This window comes from Rhinoderma darwinii, chromosome 13 (assembly GCF_050947455.1).
Source record: "Rhinoderma darwinii isolate aRhiDar2 chromosome 13, aRhiDar2.hap1, whole genome shotgun sequence".
Lineage (NCBI taxonomy): Eukaryota > Metazoa > Chordata > Amphibia > Anura > Rhinodermatidae > Rhinoderma > Rhinoderma darwinii.
This window is the reverse complement of record NC_134699.1, coordinates 55,725,642-55,742,676: the sequence shown is the minus strand read 5'-3', so window position 1 is coordinate 55,742,676 and position 17,035 is coordinate 55,725,642.

Here is a 17,035-nt window from a genome sequence, read left to right as displayed (position 1 = left end):
GCAGACACGAGGAGTAGCAGACACTTGGCACTGATGACACTTGGGACAGATGATACTTGGCATGGCACATGACACTTGGCGTGGCAGATGACACTTGGCGTGGCAGATGACACGTGGCACAGAGGATTAACTAGACTCCAACACTAGACTTCGCTCAGGAACAAACACAATTACTGGATACGGAATACAGGATACAACTAAGGGACCTTTTGCAATAACGAACATGGGTAGGCACAACAACGCTCAGGCAAGGAGGAAGAGGGCAGAGTCCTCTTTATAGTCCAGGGTGAGCTGGGGATTGGGTAGGGAACAATTTACTGGTGTGCATGCTGGACCTTTAAGGCTGGGGACGAGGGCACGCACCCTAGAGGCAGTAGCAGAACAGTGCAGTCTCGTGTGCTGGCGTCTCCTGGAAGGGAGATGCCTGCAAACTTTCAGTGTCCTGTGGTCTCGGCTGCCGTTGAGTACAGCCTGCTGGCAGTCAGTGACCGGAGGCCCAACAATTACACACGATGTAGATACTGGTTTCACATCTCCTTGTTCACTGGTGTCGGCCAGCTATCAGAATGATGTGTACCCCGACTATCATCCTGAGAGATTTCTTTTTGTTTGAACCCTTTTTTTATGCTCTTGCTATTATAGCTTAGTAAATATGCATAGTATTACTTTGCTGGTAATATGTATTTATATACATTTTAAATACATTTTTAATTAGTATTATCAGCCTGTATACACAGCGACTGTCAGCAAATGGTGAGGGGTGGGGGCGGTAGGAGGTGGTGAGAGCACTCCCCTCATGAATTCAGCAGACTTTGGAGTCTAAACTTGAATACATTCGGTTGTGCACTTACCAACTCCTAGACATATATTAAAGCTTGATTGGAGACAAAGAGGCATTGATGTTTTGTGAAGGAAGAAGGTGCATTGAAAAAACTTTCTTGAAAGGAACTTTTTGTTACTTTCCACTTCTCTTGTGAGACCATCTCACCTCTTTCGACTGAAAATGTGCAGACAGGTGAATAATACTTCTAGTTTGCATATGAAAAATACATTAGTACTATCTCTGTAATTCTATGTGCCAAAGAGCAGTGAAATACAAGTGTGTATTATATTGTGTACGAAGATAACTCTAATACAAGAGTTGTGTACTTTGTGTATAGAAAATAAAAGGTCTTTTCTTGTGCATTATATGGCTGTGAAGTTCTCGCAAATCTCCTTAATAATATGCGAAAACTGCTTCTTCTGTAGTCTGGAGATGAACATTGCCTATTGTATGTCACCTTTTTTCAACTACTAGATACAATCGCTCTACTTCCATGCTGCAGACAATAAACAAGTTTGGAGACACTCTGTCTACCAAGGCTGATTTCATTTAATGCCTTAATGACCAGACAAACTTTAGAAAAAAATACCTATTTGGCAGTCTGTAAGACTTTTCGTAAATGCCTAAGACATAAAATAAGACAGAGAGAAACGAATGTCTTATTTTCTGATTACCTGAACATTGTTGCCAACCAAATTAATTTCTTTATGGCTAACATTTATTGAGGCCAGGTTCATACACAGTGGTGAGGGACCCCATAAGATTAAAATAGGGCTCCCCTTCTTTCCATTGGGTTAAGCAGAGGCGTAGCTAGGTTCTCCAGCACCCGGGGCAAAGATTCAGTTTGGCGCCCCCCCCAACCTCTTTCCCGACATCTCCTTCCCCCTCGACATGTTTGTTTTCCCTACCACTCAATGATGTGTCATTTATTTTCCACATTTTTTTTTTATGTAACTCAAGCATAGAAACATTTGTACATTTTACAAGCAATATAGTTCTATACACAACAACAGAACTAAGCTCATTACATATATACAGCACCAGAACAAAGCTCATTACATATATACAGCACCAGAACAAAGCTCAGTACATAAATACAGCTCCAGTACCAAGCTCTGTACATAAATACAGCACCAGAACCAAGCTCAGTACATAAATACAGCTCCAGTACCAAGCTCTGTACATATATACAGCACCAGAACAAAGCTCATTACATATATACAGCAACAGAACACAGCTCATTACATATATACAGTACCAGAACAAAGCTCATTACATATATACAGCACCAGAACACAGCTCATTACATATTTACAGCACCAGAACAAAGCTCATTACATATATACAGCACCAGAACCAAGCTCAGTACATATATACAGCTCCAGTATCAAGCTCTGTACATATATACAGCACCAGAACAAAGCTCATTACATATATACAGCACCAGAACAAAGCTCAGTACATAAATACAGCCCTAGAACCAAGCTCAGTACATATATATAGTACCAGAACCAAGCTCAGTACATATATACAGCACCAGAACCCAGCTCATTACATAATTACACCAGCACAAATACAGCTCAATTTAGTGCAACCCCTGCTGTATAGGTTTGCACTAAATTGTTTCCAGCTCCCAGCATGGCCCAAACAATGGTAAGTATATGCTGGGAGATGCTGTTTAAAAAAAAAATCATATCATAATCATACCACCCATCATCTCGCTGCAGATTATACAGTGACTACAGTACTGATTAGAGGCAGAATAAACATTTACATTAAGTGACTCACCGGTGACGTCTCGGATTCTATTAATTTTTCTCCATCCGGTCCAGACCTCTATGATGACTTCTCCCGGCCACAGCCCATTTCTGCAATTTGCCGCTCAGATGTCTTCAGCTTCTCACTTTTCAAACATTTCTACACCTATAAACAAAAATAAAGTTCTCATTATACCTCACACTATGCCCCTAAATATAATAGCGCCATACACTGCACCTCTAATTATAATAGAACCATACACTGTGTCCCACACACACCATGCCCCCTGTAGATAGTGCCTGCCATAGAGCCCCCTGTAGATAGTGCCCCCCATAGAGCCCCCTGTAGATAGTACTCCCATATAGCCCACCCCTTTATATAGTGTCCCACATATAGCTCCCCCTATAGTGCTCCACAGATAGCCCACCCCTGTATATAGCCCCCCTGTAGATATAGCCCACCCCTGTATATAGTGCTCCACATATAGCCCACCCCTGTATATAGTGCTCCACAGATAGCCCACCCCTGTATATAGCCCCCCTGTAGATATAGCCCACCCCTGTATATAGTGCTCCACATGTAGCCCACCCCTGTATATATTGCTCCACATATAGCCCACCCCAGTATATAGCCCCCACTATAGATAGAGCCCCCCCATAGATAAAGCCCCCCTGTAGATAAAGCCACCCCTCCGTAGATAAAGCCCCCCCTGTAGAAAAAGCCCTCCCTCGTAGATAATGGCACACACTTTTTTATTAGGATAAAAAAACAAACTAAACAAACTCCTTAATCCCGTTCCAGCACCGTCCGGCAGCAATGGAGACCTGCTCTTTTCTGCGCAGGTCTCTTGGGGTTGAACGACGCAAGCAGCACGATGACGTGATCGTGCCGCTTGCGTCTACGAAAGGCGCTGATTGGCAGGGCAGAATGACTTTCCCGGTCAATCAGCAAGACATAGCCCCGGCAGCCGGGACAGCGGGACACCGCCCGGAATCCGGGACTGTCCGGCTGAATCCGGGGTGGTTGGGAGGTATTAGTAGATAATAGATAGATTTGAGATGGATAGATATGAGATAGATAGACGGACGGATGGACAGACAGACATATATGAGATTGAGATAGATAGATATGAGATTGAGATAGATAGATAGATAGATAGATAGATAGGTATATACAGAGTCAGGCAGCACTGGCAGCATGTGGGTGCAAGCTCTGAGGAACAGTCAAGTTCTAAGTACATATAAATCGAAAAATGAGCAGCAACTCCAAAGATCTTTGGAGTTGCTGCTCATTTTTCGATTTGTAGATGGATAGATAGATAGATAGATAGATAGATAGATAGATAGAAATCCAAAAAACAGGCAGCACACCGTAGTTTGAAGTGTAAGAAAGAGGGTACTTTATTGCCCCATGAGCGACGTTTCAGCTCTATCCACTAGAGCCTTTCTCTTTTTTTCGATTTCTGTATAGCTGGGAGCTTGGTCTGCTCCCTAGGGCTTGCACCCACACCTTTTCCGGTGCTGCTGGACTTTCCGTTTTGCTAGATAGATAGATATATAGATAGATAGATAGGTGATGGATAGATAGATAGATAGATAGATAGATAGATAGATAGATAAATATGTTTAATAGAGAAATGTGTTTTTTTGTTACCACTATTGCTATTACTATTCCCCCTCTCCTGCCACGAAGAGGGAAAAGTTACAGCAGTCCCGTGAGGGGTGGGGGGGGGGGGGTGGGGTGGGGTGAGGGTTGGACACGGGGGCTGCGAGGGGGGGGGGGTTGCGAGGGGGGGCGGGAGCCGCAAAAAGAATGTGCCTGGGGACACAAGAGTTTCTAAAATCATAAAATAATGTCATTTATTTTATGATTTTAGAAACGCTAGTTTCCCAGGCACTAAATTGTTTACACCGTGTACTCACCACTGTCCTGTGTTTTCTTGTCCTCTGCAGTGCTCTGCTCCGGTGTGTCTGCTCCCTCTCTCCAGGCAGACTGCTGTGTCATGGATGGTGTGGTGCTAGCACCCCCCTCTAAGTTGCACCCGGGGCACATGCCCCGCCTGCCCCCATAGCTACGCCCCTGGGTTAAGCCCCTACACCCTTGTTTACTAATGTTGTAGGGTCTGTGCAGACGTAGTCCCCACCCAAGCTCTCACTAGTCATTAAAATAGGGAACCCCTCTTCAGAGGCCCTATAGCAACCGCATGGCTGCCCCTATGGTAAGTACGTATGCACTTGATTGAGGCACCAACTCAACTCAATGCAACATTGGATTGTTTTTAAATCCTGGTTGTTTGTGTGTAAAATAGTCACAAAATAATTTTAGGCTCATTCAAAACTATATATAGATCTGTGAGGATCATATATTTCTTGTGAAAGTAGGATTCCATTCCATTAGAGCAAAACAGTAAAAAAGGAAGAATGAAAATATTTATTCCGAGACAATTACTACCAGAGGATTACCAAAGCAAAGCAGCAATGCCTTAACAATATTTAGAAAAAAATTATAATAAATTCTACAACAAAAAAAAAATGGACCCAAAAAAGAAATCAAGCACATGCAAAGGGTTATTAGATCTTAAAAAAAAAAACAACTTAAATTTTTCACATATTTTCCTTATTTATAATGAATGAACTAACAAAATACCATATATATTACAACGTAATGGTTGTTAATGGCAGGGACCATATTCTCACATGTAATTTGACATATTCAGAAACTGTGAATAATGAGACTTTAGTAAATATCAGGGCGGATTTATACAAACGTGATATACGTCCGTGCAACGCGCGTGATTTTCACGCGCGTCGCACGGACCTATGTTAGCCTATGGGGCCGTGCAGACAGTCCGTGATTTTCACGCAGCGTGTGTCCGCTGCGTGAAACGCACGACATGTCCTATATTTGTGCGCTGTTCGCGCATCACGCACCCATTGAAGTCACACAGAAGCACTTCCGTGGGACGCGCGTGATTCGCGCAACAGCAGTCAAAAGTATGATTGAAAACAGAAAAGCAACACGTGCTTTTCTGTTTACAAACATACAAACAGAGTGTCATAATGATGGCGACTGCGCGAAAATCACACAGCCGCGCATCAAATGGTTATGACACACGAAGCTGTTAAGTGCCTTTTGCAATTTATCGCCTCAAACAAAAAAAAAACTAGATAAGTTGGAGAAACTGGAAAGTGAAAACAGTACACTCACCTGGCGGCGTCGATGCTAGGAGCACGAAAACTAAGTAGTTAAAAAAAAACATATACAGTGAAGGAAATAAGTATTTGATCCCTTGCTGATTTTGTAAGTTTGCCCACTGTCAAAGTCATGAACAGTCTAGAATTTTTAGGCTAGGTTAATTTTACCAGTGAGAGATAGATTATATTTAAAAAAAACTGAAAATCACATTGTCAAAATGATATATATTTATTTGCATTGTGCACAGAGAAATAAGTATTTGATCCCCTACCAACCATTAAGAGTTCAGCCTCCTCCAGACCAGTTACACGCTCCAAATCAACTTGGTGCCTGCATTAAAGACAGCTCTTACATGGTCACCTGTATAAAAGACTCCTGTCCACAGACTCAATTAATCAGTCTGACTCTAACCTCTACAACATGGGCAAGACCAAAGAGCTTTCTAAGGATGTCAGGGACAAGATCATAGACCTGCACAAGGCTGGAATGGGCTACAAAACCATAAGTAAGACGCCGGGTGAGAAGGAGACAACTGTTGGTGCAATAGTAAGAAAATGGAAGACATACAAAATGACTGTCAATCGACATCGATCTGGGGCTCCATGCAAAATCTCACCTCGTGGGGTATCCTTGATCCTGAGGAAGGTGAGAGCTCAGCCGAAAACTACACGGGGGGAACTTGTGGCCTATCCAGTCTCCAGACCTTAATCCCATCGAAAACTTATGGAGGGAGCTGAAGTTCCGAGTTGCCAATGATCTCACGGTCTTCCAGAATTTCATAAATGAGATTTTAAGAAACTACCTGGGGGTATTTTTTGTAGTGTACCTTGATGACATACTTGTGTTTTCCAAGGACTGGTCCTCCCACATTGAACACGCCAGGAAGGTGCTCCAGGCCCTTCAGGAAAACAAACTCTTTGCTAAATCCGAAAAATGTGTGTTTGGGGTGCAGGAGATACCATTTTTGGATCAAATCCTCACTCCTAATGAATTTCGCATGGACCCTGCCAAGGTTCAGGCTGTGGCTGAATGGGTCCACCCTGCCTCCCTGAAGGTGTTACAGTGCTTCCTGGGGTTTGCTAATTATTACAGGAGATTTATTGCTAACTTCTCGGTCATCGCTAAGCCTCTTACGGATCTTACTCGCAAAGGTGCTGATCTCCTCCACTGGCCTCCGGACGCGGTCCAGGCTTTTGAGATCCTTAAGAAGTGATTTATCTCTGCCCCAGTGCTGATTCAGCCTAACCAAATGGAGCCATTCATCGTGGAGGTTGACGCCTCCGAGGTGGCAGTGGGTGCTGTCTTGTCCCAGGGTACCAGGTCCCTCACCCATCTCCGTCCCTGTGCCTACTTCTCCAGGAAGTTCTCACTCACTGAGAGTAACTATGACGTGGGCAACCCCGAACTCTTAGCCATTAAATGGGCATTTGAAGAGTGGCGCCACTTCTTGAAGGGGGCTAGGCACCAGGTAACGGTCCTTACCGACCACAAGAATCTGGTCTTCCTAGAATCTGCCCGGAGGCTAAACCCGAGACAAGCTCGATGGGCGTTGTTTTTTACTAGATTCAACTTTGTGGTCACCTATAGGGCTGGGTCTAAAAATATTAAAGCTGATGCACTGTCGCGTAGCTTCATGGCCAGCCCTCCTTCAGAGGAAGATCCTGCTTGTGTTTTGCCCCCAGGTATAATAATATCTTCTGTTGATTTTGACTTAGTCTCCGAAATTGCGGCCGATCAAGGTTCAGTTCCCGGGAACCTTCCTGAGAACAAGCTGTTTGTTCCCCTGCAATTCCGGCTAAGGGTACTCAGGGAAAATCATGACTCTGCACTATCTGGCCATCCAGGCATCCTGGGTACCAAGCACCTCATTGCTAGAAACTATTGGTGGCCTGGGTTGCCTAAAGACGTTAAGGCCTACGTCGCCGCTTGTGAAATTTGTGCTGGGTCCAAGACTCCCAGGTCCCGACCAGCGGGCTTACTATGTTCTTTGCCCATTCCCCAGAGACCTTTGACCCATATCTCCATAGATTTTATCACCGATCTGCCTCCAGCTCAAGGAAAGTCGGTGGTGTGGGTTGTAGTAGACCGCTTTAGTAAGATGTGACACAATGTGCCCCTCAAGAAACTACCCAATGCCAAGACGTTAGCTACCTTGTTTGTCAAACACATCCTGCGTCTCCATGGCGTTGCTCTCAATATTGTTTCTGACAGAGGGGTACAATTTGTTTCATTGTTTTGGAGAGCTTTCTGTAAAAAGTTGGAGATTGATCTGTCCTTCTCCTCGGCCTTCCATCCTGAAACTAAAGGCCAAACTGAGAGGACTAATCAGTCTCTAGAACAATATTTAAGGTGTTTTATCTCTGACTGTCAATATGATTGGGTCTCATTCATTCCCCTCGCTGAATTTTCCCTTAATAACCGGGTCAGTAACTCGTCAGGGGTCTCCCCCTTTTTCTGTAACTTTGGGTTTAATCCACGGTTCTCTTCCGTTTCACCTGGTGGTTCCAACAATCCCGAGGTAGATGTCGTTCATCGGGAACTGTGCACAGTCTTGGCCCAGGTTCAGAAGAACCTAGAGGCGTACCAGAGCATACAAAAGACTCAGGCAGATAGAAGACGTTCTGCTAACCCCTTGTTTGTGGTCGGGGATCTGGTGTGGCTGTCTTCAAAAAATTTGCGCCTTAAGGTTCCGTCCAAAAAATTTGCTCCCCGGTTTATAGGGCCGTACAAGGTCATTGAGGTCCTTAACCCTGTCTCCTTCCGGCTGGAGTTACCCCCGTCTTTTCAAATACACGACATGTTTCATGCCTCCCTCCTGAAACGCTGCTCCCCGTCCTTGGTTACCTCGAGGAAACCTCCGGTCCCTGTTCTCACCCCTGAAGGGGTAGAATTCGAGGTGGCCAAGATTGTGGACAGAAGGATTGTCCAAGGCTCCCTCCAGTACCTGGTCCATTGGAGAGGATACGGGCCTGAAGAGAGGACTTGGGTACCCACCCGGGATGTTCACGCTGGGGTATTGCTTAGGAGGTTCCATCTTCGGTTCCCCAATAAGCCAGGTCCACCTAGGAAGGGTCCAGTGGCCCCTCATAAAAGGGGGGGTACTATAAAGGATCTGCCAGACACAGCTTCTGTGTCGACGCCCGTGGTTAATCAGTCTGCATCTGCTCCTAGGTCTGATAGAGTGACTCGATCTGCTACCACTCAGGCTGGTAGGCTGAGGAGTGGGAGAACCTATCACAACCTGGCCAGACGGTTCAAGCTCCCGCCCTCGGTCTATGTATACCTTCATTTGCTTCTTGTCTTTGCCTGTGATTCTTTCTTGTTTCCTGGCTCTGCTGTTCCAGCTATTACTATTGACCTCTGCTTCATTTTGACCCTGGCTTTACTGACCGCGCTCCTGCTCTGCGTTTGGTACCTCGTACACTCCTGGTTTGACTCGGCTCGTTCACTACTCTTGTTGCTCACGGTGTTGCCATTGGCAACTGCCCCATTTCCCTTAGCTTCTGTGTACCCTTATCTGTTTGTCTGACGTGCACATACTGAGCGTAGGGAACGTCGCCCAGTTGTACGCCGTCGCCTAGGAGGGGTCGTGCAAGTAGGCAGGGACTGAGTGGCGGGTAGATTAGGGCTCACCTGTCTGTCTCCCTACCCCGTCATTACACATCTGCAGTAGTCTATACTGCTAGATCTTCTTGCGCAAATTTATATGTGGGTAAGACCATCCAGCAGCTGAGTAGATGCATCTCAACATTTGAGTTTCATTAATCAGAAAGGGGATACGCCTCTGTCGAGACATATCAGATATATGCACAATAGTGATGCCGAAGCATTCTCTTTTTGGGGTTATCTGACAGGTTAAATTGGGTCCTAGATGTGGCAATCTTGACCGTAGATCGCTACAAGAAGAGACAAGATTGATCCATTGCCTTAATAGTCTTAGTCCCAATGGACTTAATGAGGAATTCACTTTTGTATTGTTTCTGTAATCTTTTGATATTGCCAGATTGCCTGCCTCATTTTGTAATTATATTCAATATTTATGAAAAATATACTATATATACTTTTAATTGGCCATAAAAAATATCAACTGCTGTATGTTGAGGTAGTATTAAACATGCACTCGTGATGGATCTGGTATTGGCAAATACTTAACCTTTATTATACCTACTCATTGCAGGTACTTACTAGCATCTTAATAAGTGGATGCCACCAATTTCTATATTTAAAATCTTTTTAGCAGAGACTCATTATAGTCAGTCCGGTCTTATTGCATTTTTAGTTCACATAAAAGTGTAGCAGTATAATCTGACTTGTAGCCCTTACGTTACTAGTAAGATGTCCTACATTAAGTCTGTGACCATGCACAGCAAATCTGATCTTCTGAGGAAAATGCGTACTCCTTGTTCATTATTAGGGCTTCTGTCCTAAGTCTATGAGCATGCGCAGTGCGGACTCTCTGCCATTTTATTTTTAGAGTGTCTTGACATGTGCAGTATCAACTTGAAGGCACTTTGCTGTTTTTTACTACCTACAAAGTGCCCAAAGTCCCATTCTTTGTCTATGAGACTATGACCTTTACTATCAAGCCCTTTAACCCCTTCACGCCGCAGCCATTTTTTCAGGTTTTCAATTACATTTTTTCCTCCTCACCTTCTAAAAGCCATGAGGGCTTAATTTTTGCGGGACGAATTGTAGTTTTTTTTGTAAAACCATTTATTGCACCATATAATGTACTAGGAAAATGGAGAAAAAATATTTGTGGGGTAGAAAATGAAAAAAAAACAGCGATTCCTCCTTTGTTTTTTGCACTTAGTTTTTACGGAATTCACCGTGCAACTAAAACAACATCTTAACTTTATTCTGTGGGTTAATACAATTACGGCGATATCAAATTTAGATAATTTTTTCTATATTTTACTACCTTTACAAAGAAAAAAACTGTGAAAAAGAAAATGTTTTTTTGTATTGCCAAATTCTGAAAACCATAACTTTTTTTTTTCCGTCGATTAACCCCTCTACGATGAAGGATGGATATATTCTATGCAGGAGTTAGTTCCCGCATAAGGACGAATATATCCGTCCTCTGATCGCGTGGGTACCGACAGTTTAACCCATTAGATACCGCTGTCAATAGCGACAGCAGCATATAATGTGTTTGACAGAGGGAGGGAGCACCCTCTGTCACCCCATCGGGCCCCCGCAAAAGAATTTCCATGGCAGCCGGGGGCCGAACAAAGGTAACCAGGTCTGCCTTCAACATAACGGGAGAAATATTTACAATAAAACATTTCCTAAATTGTGCGTCTAATTTCGTGGTATACCTTTTGGAATGCACATGTGGACTACAATACATAGGTAGGACCAAACAAATGTTGGGAACCAGATCAAACAAACACATGTCCAACACAAATATACATTTTTTAAAACACAGTGTTTCTAGACATCTGCATCACCATCATGGGGACGCTTTGAGGTGAAGAAGACACCACTAGAACAAATCCCCATAGAGACCACTAACAGATTCTCACTTCTGAAAAATAGGGAATCCTTTTGGATTTTTAAATTTCGTAGTCTCTCTCCGGAGGGGCTGAATGAGACCCTGGAGAACACTTGTTAAATAAAATATATATCATATGGGGCCCTCTGTTTCAAATAGCAATTATATCAAATAATCCAATATTAAATGCTAGTAAAGGATGACAGTGCTATGTTTGGGACATTTCATCTGCACTATATATCATCAATTTAATTTTGGGTAGCCTTACTATACATTTTTGGCACTTTTGTAAAAACAGCACAAATTTGAATGCTGAACTAGGTCATATCCATATGTTTCTATTAAAATCAGTTAGTTTTTACCCTGCCCATTGTTGCTGAATAAGGATGGGCTTTTATACACTTTATTTTTTATTCTGACCGGCAATAGATCAGATTTTTATCACAAACACGCAGTATTGTGCTTTGTTATTTATAGATATATACATTTTATAATTTTATATATATATATATATATATATATATATATATATATATATATATATATACGTTAATGTATTTTTCCTATATGGTAAAAACTTATTTATATGAGTAAGACAGTTGTGGTGGCAAGGTAAAATACCCATCATTACAATTGTGTATATATTGTTCACCTGCATACGATCAGGAGAAGCTACTACCTGACATCACTGTTTGATCTAGATTGACCTTTGGGGTTAATTCACTCCTCCCTTCCTGCTGGAAAAATCAGTTGTAATTGCCATCCTAGAAAAAACGCTTGTCTCTTTTTTTTTTTCCCCCCTGGTCTTTCTGTGCATAAAATTATGCCTGTTTCTTGTATATCACTATATGAACCTGAGGAAGGGACCTGTCCGGTCCTGAAACGCGTAGTATCTATTACAAATAAAGTCCACTGAAAAACACTTCGTTTTGAATACTTACCTGTCAGGCGCCGTGTCCCGAATACTGCAACTTTTTCTTCTCCACATCCTGTGTTTGATTTCCCCGGGAACAGAATTTTCTCTCGTGGGATAGAAGCGGATGGCAGCCAACATCCACAACGATCTTCACGAATTCTCGTTTCCACGCTAAGCAATAGTGTTGTGCCTATCCTAGCACAACACTGCCAGGTGAGTGCATCAGCTCACCTCTCTGCTCACACTGTCCCCGTTCCTTACAATATTACCTTAGAGGCGCGCCGTTGTCCTCCTCTCTCCTTTTTCTTCATTCAGATGCCTTCATCTGTCATTCTCAGGTCAGTCCGCCTCCATAGAGTGGCTATCCAGCAACCCTAAATTATACCAGCAGTTGCCGAGAGGAGGTTGTTAGGAATACTTTTGATATTATTGCAACCATTTTGTTCTAAAACCATAATAGCCGCTTCTTCTGCACAAACTTTTTGGGTCTGGTCTGGGGTCTGAAATAATTTAGGGGTCTGGTCTGGAATCTGAACAAATTTTGATGCCTGAATTAATTAAGGGGTCTGGTCCGGGTTTTGAATTAATTTTGGCATCTGGTGACGTGGGTTCCGTTTGTGAGGAGGAGCAGAGATTTAGTCTAGGCCTGCCGCGGCGGTGGGAGATTTTGGAGCTTGCAGGAGCCAGAAGCAGCCAGCACTGCATCTTGTTGAGTTACTGTGTTGTATAAAAGTATCAGCTTCAGTGCAATTAATTTTTTTTTCTGTTGCCCTCCTACAGCCCTACAGAACCCCGTGCCAACTGTCTCCGCCCTGCCCCTCCACACAGCCGTAAGCCGTAAGGTTGCGTCTCACCCATCCCACCTGTCTCCCGTCCCTGCCACTTTCCATTGCCCCAACCCTCTTCCTCCCACAGAGCCCTGCACCTAGCCTCTCCCCCTTGCCCCATACCAGAGCCCCTGCCCATCTGTCTCTAAACTGCCCCTTCACAGAGCCACTACCAGTTTGCACCTCACCCACCACTTTCCATTACGCCTCTGTCCCTGGCAATGAGGGGGACAGACTTCTTGGCTGTATGGGGCACAGAAATTTCTGATAGCGGTCCTGCCCTCGCCTAACAGTATGCAGTGAGCTAGTTGAAATGCATGGCATTTATTCAATGTGTTTTAATATGCAGGAAAAAAGTGTATAAAGGAGGTCCTTTGTGCATCCTTTTATTTGCCGCTACTACCTATTATCTACATTGTAATGTGGCTGTTATCTCCATTAAACAAATCTCTTCTCCGTACACCAATGAGAGCTGTAACATTTTCCAAGCTCCATCATCACTGTTGTCTTATTATTATCCTGCAGGGAAAGGGGGGGGGGGGGTAGACATAATTGTAAAACTATGTGATGCAGTTTCAGTTTATCTCCTGTGATGGCTTCCAAGTGGCTTATCACAGCGTTGCTTCATTTGCGGTCGTAATATGGACAGCCGGAGATCTTTATAAAAACCACCATAAAGGTAAAAGAAACTTTGTGGGCATAAAGAGCTACTTGACTTTACCTGGAGTGACACTTTGAATGTACTGGTTTGGAGGCACACAAGATAATATATTCAAGAACTAAATTATCCAAACTCTTTTTAGGTTTAAGTTTACCTGTACATTCATAAAACTTTTGAAATGTCATAGTGACATGTCAGATGTTTTGATTGGTGGAGGCCCGAGCACTGAGACTCTCTTCGATCTCTAAAATGAGCGGCAGAAGCGCTCAGGTGAGCGCTGAGCCGCTTAGTTTCTGATTGGCCCTACTTTCCTTGGCAAGCCGAGTGAACTTTATATGGACCCATATACTTTCTATTGAGCCCGTACATTGCTTGATCGACTTTCCTCGGAAAGCCGATCAGAGCCGATCAGAAATGAAGCGGCTCAGCGCTCACCTGAGTGCTTCTGCTGCTTCTTTTTAGCGATCGGAGGAGATCTCAGTGCTCGGACCTCTACCGATCAAAACTTCTGACCTGTCACTATGACAAGTCAAAAGTTTTATGTAAGTACAGGTACACTTTAATTTGTAATCACATTCATTAAAAGTCATTAAAGGTATGAGAAAAACATGGCTGCTTTCTTCCAGAAACAGTGCCACTCTCGGCCATGGGCTGTGTCTAGTAATGCGGCTCAGTCTCATTTACTTGAATTGCAATAACAGACTCAGCACATGTTTTTTATAATCTCAAACAACCCCTTTTCGGTCCATGGTCACATTGTATTAATTGAACTTTCTGCTATTAGTCAGCCCCTACAATTACTCCCACTCAATACAATTTGTGCTGTTGCTACATAGATAATATTTTAATTATTACTTTCTTCAGAACTCACATCTTTTTGATGAGACAAGCCATATGCACTTTGCTTATTCACAGATTATTTGGACATGAGTAATCAGTGGTTACCCTTTGCACTGAATCATAAGGATTTTATTTGCCTCTGCGTCTCTATGATGGCAGCAACGAGGTTTTTCCTTACAGAATGTGCTCCTGGGGATAGAAAAATTTAAGGAATAGATAGCCGGCTTCTGCGAGTCTGATGGTGTGTATTTTTCGTACTGCAGCGTGTCAATTCCTGCTGCGGATTGTGGATTGAATTGCTGTGTCTTTCAGAGAAGATGTCACCATCTCCCAGCATTGAGAAAAACGCAGCAAAATACGCACCATTTTCTGCAGTGAAAAACTTAGGAAATGGTTTGATTTTTCCACAGCGGAAATCCTGCTAGTTTCTGCGGAATTGCTGCAGAAATTTTCGGCAGCAATTCCATTACGTGTGGACAAGCCCTAATGCTTTGGATTTTCCACAAAGAAATCAGTTGCGGAAAATCCACAGTATTTGCGCTACGTTTGCATTTACCTTATCATCATTACATAGCTACATAGTATGGTTGGAAAAATAAAAAGACACATGTCTATTAACCCCTTCCTGCTCAACTATGACGGAATCGGCGGTGCTTTGGCGCATTCCCATGTACAATTTCGTTGGGACAATTAACTGCCACCATGTGAAATTACATGGTGATAGGGAGGAGATCGCGGCTGCAAAGTGACAACAACCAATAACCGCTCGCCAGAATAGGACCAATGAGAGCGTTCCTGTGAAGCCGATCGCTGTGATTGGTCATTCAAAACTGACTGACCGATCACAGCTCAGCATCAGGGACTGGTTTAACTGTCATCAGCGGCTCTGACAAGCTCATTTCTGTCAGAGAGCTTGTGAGAGTTGGTGTACAGTTTAGATAAAACCCTGTCAGAAAGATTTTTTTAGAAAAAGTGAAAAAGGATCCCCCCCCACATTTACCCTTTACTGCCCCTGGAGGAGAAGCCCAGTAAATTCATAATAATCCTGCAGATTGCCCTCACATTGCCCCAGTGAAAAAAAAATAACAATCCCCCTGTTTGCCCCTTATTGCCCCAGTGAGAGGACATTGTGCTCAGTCAGTGTTAAGTATGATCCCCCCAGATCACCCCATTTTACTGCTGCCGTGACACCCTCAGTAACCCCCTGACAGTTTCACCCATTCACGTGATCCATTCAGTCCCATCCTGCTCCTATATTTTTGTGAGAGCCAGTTTTTTCTAGTTAATAAAAAAATTAAATACGTAAATAAATTCTAAAATATATATATATATAAATAAATAAATGAAGGGACAGTTTATTAATTTTGTCTTAGGGACAGCTAGGTTTTAGGGTTACGTTAAGAAATAAATAAATAAATATATATATATTTTTTTTATTTTTTGTAAGCAGTCAGCAGGCAAAGTGCTGGACGGCAGGTATGTGCCACTGAGTGGCATAAACCCCAGAGCAATTGGCAATGAGCAACATGTAGATTGCCAAGCAGGTGGTTTAAAAAGAAAAAAAAAAAAGCTGCATTTTGTAGTCCGGATTTGGGAGTGGGTGTAGGCTAAGACATACAACCACTCCAGGACTTCTCTCTGTCTGACTTAGAGTCCAGGTGGGGCTCCTAGTTTAATTAAAGGAGACCAACTGACTAGGTCTGTAGAGAGAGTTATGTGTGAGCAGTATGGAGGTGAAGGGCTGAGTCTGGGGGCGCTTCTGAACTGGAAAACTATTGTCAGAAACGGCACGGTTCCTGGGTGAGCAACGAACTGTTTTTCGGTTGCAAAAAAAATACTTTTGAGAACTTCTGTTTTGCTGAAGAAAGCATATCCATTGTTTATTTTCCCCTTTGGACTTTATTTGTTGCTGGAAAAACACTGTTTAATTTGCTGTGAATAAAACCCTGTACTGTTCCATCAAATCCCACTAGTGGTCTACCTGTCTGTCCCTGACAAGGCCACTATATATATGTGTATATATATATATATATATATATATATAGTACCTCTATTAAACGTTACTGCAATATGGCGCAGAAGTTTTAGCCGAAATTTAGCCCAGCATACACAATGTTGTGTTTTGATACAGACTCTGCTAGCAACGATGAAATGCCGTTCGTGCTGACGTCATCATCTAGCCAGTCTGATGAACCCCCCCCCCCCCCACCGCCCCAGCAGTGAAGATTTTCTGGTTCTGACCTGCCCTACGATATGGACGCTTACATTTATACATCCCAGGTTCCTGACTTCACTGCATCCTCAGAAAAACCCAGTGGAGAACGGGGTTCGGAGAATTAGATTTTTCCAAGCTAATTTTCTCTAATAAATATATAAATTCAATGGTCGAACAAACCAATTTATATGCAGAGCAATTTTTCGCCTACAACCCCGTGTCTTACTATAGCAAAGGACAAATTTGGACCCCACAAACCAAATATATTGTACTGATATATATATATATATATATATATATATA